The sequence below is a fragment of the Schistocerca nitens genome, chromosome 3 (genome assembly GCF_023898315.1).
Source record: "Schistocerca nitens isolate TAMUIC-IGC-003100 chromosome 3, iqSchNite1.1, whole genome shotgun sequence".
In the NCBI taxonomy this organism is placed as follows: Eukaryota; Metazoa; Arthropoda; class Insecta; order Orthoptera; family Acrididae; genus Schistocerca; species Schistocerca nitens.
In genome coordinates this window covers 242,906,976-242,910,628 of record NC_064616.1, presented here as the reverse complement: position 1 = coordinate 242,910,628, position 3,653 = coordinate 242,906,976, and positions in this window count along the sequence as shown.

Here is a 3,653-nt window from a genome sequence, read left to right as displayed (position 1 = left end):
ATGATTGGACCATACCTCCTTCCATCCAAGCTCACGGGTCCCGCACACTTAGTCTTCCTACGACACGTAATGGACCCGTTCTTGGAAGCTGTGCCATTGAATGTCTGTCAGGAAATGTGGTTTCAGTATGATGGAGCACAACCTCACTTTTCACTGGCTGTCCGGAGACATCTAGACAGACGGTATGGTGAAAGATGGGTAGGCCGTGGTGGTCCAACTGCGTGGCCGCCACAATCGCCAGAATTAACCCCTATGGACTACTTCTTGTGGGGTCGTATGAAGAGCCTAATTTATGAGACACCTGTAGAGACAGAGACGAGTTCTGGCCGCTGCACAAGACATTGATGAGACACCAGGTGGGATGGAGAGAGTGTACCGGAACATGCTTCGGAGGTACAATGTGTATAACAACGTTGGTGGTCGCCACATTGAGCCGCTGTTGTAATGAATCGGTACGTTGCGACTGGTGCCGTAGATGCTGTTGTCGACTAATGTAAATCATATGCTGTAACGCAAATGCGTAAGTAATAACGGAACGAGTCAGCATTCTTTTCAAATGGATTGCAACAATTGTACTGGGTCACGCCTAAGTACACTGCTGGCCACCGTAAATGCAACACCAAGAAAGACAAGAGGTAGCACAACAAAATTTATTTTGTAGATAACATGTTGACCAAGTATCAAATGATTACATTTACAGACGTCTGTGACATGTGGTTCCTGCCAGAATCAGTAGCCAGAGTAGCCGCCATTGTTGGAGATCACCGCTGCCACACGTCTCGGCATTGAGTCAAAGAGACGTTGGATGTGTTCCTGGGGTACAGCAGCCCAAGCAGCTTCCACACGTTGCCAAAGATCATCTGGTGTGGCAGCTGGGGATGTAATCTGGGTCACTCGTTGAGCAACCATGGACCACATGTTCTCTATCGGCGAAAGATCCGGAGAGCGAGCCGGCCAGGGAAACGATTCAATCTGGTTATTGACGAAGAACCTTTGGCCAATGCGTGCGACGTGTGGTCGCGCGTTATCCTGTTGAAATATGGCTGTGGCCGAGCCCTGAAGGTAAGGAAGGACAACTGGCTCCAGCACCTCGGATATGTAGCGCCGGCTATTTAAAGTACCGGCAATGCGTACTAGAGGCGTGCGAGAGTAATATCCAATACCGCCCCATACCATAATACCCGGTGCAAGACCAGTGTGGCGGTGCATAATGCAGCTGTCCAGCATCCTCTCTCCACGGTGTCTCCACACTCGAATCCGACCATCGTGGTGCTGCAGACAGAAGCGTGCCTCGTCAGTAAAAACAACGTCATTCCATTCTGCCGTCCACATCCGTCTGTCATCACACCATTGGCGACGGAGACGTCTGTGGTTCTGCGTCAATGGTAGACGAAGCAATGGACGTCTTGCGGACAGACCACTCTGCTGTAAACGGCGTCGAATGGTACGCGCAGACACTGGATGATGCGTTACAGACGCAATGTGCTGTGCTATGGTTCGGGATGTCACTGAGCGATCCGTCACTGCCATGCGCACAATTTGTCTATCAGCACGTGCAGTGGTGCACCGAGGTGAATGCGATCGACCACGCCGGTCCGTCGTACCCTCCTGCATCCAACGGTCACATATCCGCATTACAGTTGTTTGGTTTCGTCCAACACGACTAGCGATTTCTCTGTATGATAATCCACATTCTCGGTAAGCCACTATCCTTCCTCTGTCGAACTCGGATACTTGATCAAAAGATGTTCGCTGTTGTCTACGAGGCATAACTGATCGTCTTGTGAAACAACCACAAGGTAAACACACGTGCCGAACGTACACTCGTCGAAATCGCCAAGCCTTAAATGACGCTATGAGGTGGCGCCACAGGCGCGCGTCATGTGCGTCTGCGCTGAAATTCTAATCAGTTGCATATCTCATCGCTGCAAACTCATGGTGTAAATTTCACTCGATTCGGATGCTTCCTTCAGGGTGTTGCATTTACGGTGGCCAGCAGTGTACATTCCTCACGTGGGTGTGGATGAGATAATCATCTGCATTGAAACTGTCGCAGAACGGAAACGATACGTTTCCGGACATGGGTTCCTATTCAAAATGTTATGTACTCAACCACCCTCTATATGTCCCAGAAATCTGTAACGGGAATTTCCGACCACCCTGTCTCGATGAATGAGTTACGGAGTATCCAAATATGAGACACAAGTGGCCGTATCGTTTGATAGCATTGACTTTGAAGCTTCAATTTTTAGACCGCCAAGGGTCGACCATTGACCTTGGCATTTGACATAAATTTTAACTTGATATCTCTATACCTCGAGCCGTTCCTGAGAAAAAAGAGGCTTCACAGACGGACAGACAGCCGGGCAATGTAGTAATCCGATAAGGCAGCGGTCATCAAGGTTTTTTAATTGGTAATCTATATAGATTAGTATGTTATGAGCCCCAGTAGACTAGCTATGGTAAGGGATCGGTAAGTTGGTCACCGGCCCCCTAAGTGCTCGTCGTTAGAAGTCAGCACCATTCGGAACAGATCGCGTCGACTGTCACTTATCTCACAGTGCTGCCACCCTCAGCTACCCCCCCTGTTGTGACACCGTAATTGCCTAAGTGTTGTTGTACTGCCTATGCGAGCGGATTAATAACTGCTTAATAACATTAACTATACTTATATTTAAATGTATTATGCAGTATGAAACACGATCACAAATGTTTACCAAATGTTTTTAATGTCATACTTCCTCTACTCACTGCGTTTTATTACAGCCTTAATTTAATTGCATATTCCTTGCTACAAGTCAACTACGTTTACATGCGACACATCTTCCTAAAGACGAAAATCGAATTTCGGAAACCGTTTCTCGCTGTCGTGTTTACATGTTAAGATATGAAGCGGATTTGCTGGCCCAGTAAAATATGGCGTCTGGAAAACAGACGATCCAGTTTCTGATTCAGTCAACACAATCGTTATTTTTCTTCACTTAAATACTACAGGTAGACGGCTTAGTGCTCAGTCTAATATTTCTGCTTCCCCTTCACCGCACAATAAATCGATTTTAACAGAATACTCTGAAAACAAGAAATAACTTGACAACCCAAGCACGTTTCAAAGCCAATTGCGTTTACATGGGAGCGAAAATCGATTGCGAAATTGGAAAAACGGCAACTAGAAGCGGATTTCCAGAATCGATATTGAAGTGTTTACATGACCATCCAGAAGCGGTACTGGAAAATCGGTTTACATAATCTGGTTTTGGGAGCCCCACGGAAACGGAGTGAATATGTACCGCATTTGATGGTGGCCGTATCTCAGCACTGGAAGACAAACAAGAAAACATTACCCTTCTCACATCTACCGACTCCGAAGTGGCCTCGCTATTTATCCCTCTGCGCCCGAAGTAAACTGCTAGCTACCGTTCGCTCACAGCCGAATTCACCAACGTCAATTAAAATTAAACACGTCTTAAAATATCACTGCGTCTGTAAATAGTAGATACAGGGGTAGACAAAATTACGGAAACACCAAAAACACAAAACATTGTCATGCCTAATACTGTGTAAGAAACCCTTTGGCATTCCAGTCGTCTCGGAATGGATAAATAAAGTACCTATATGGTTTCCAAGGGAATCTTACACCTTTTATATCCTTCTTC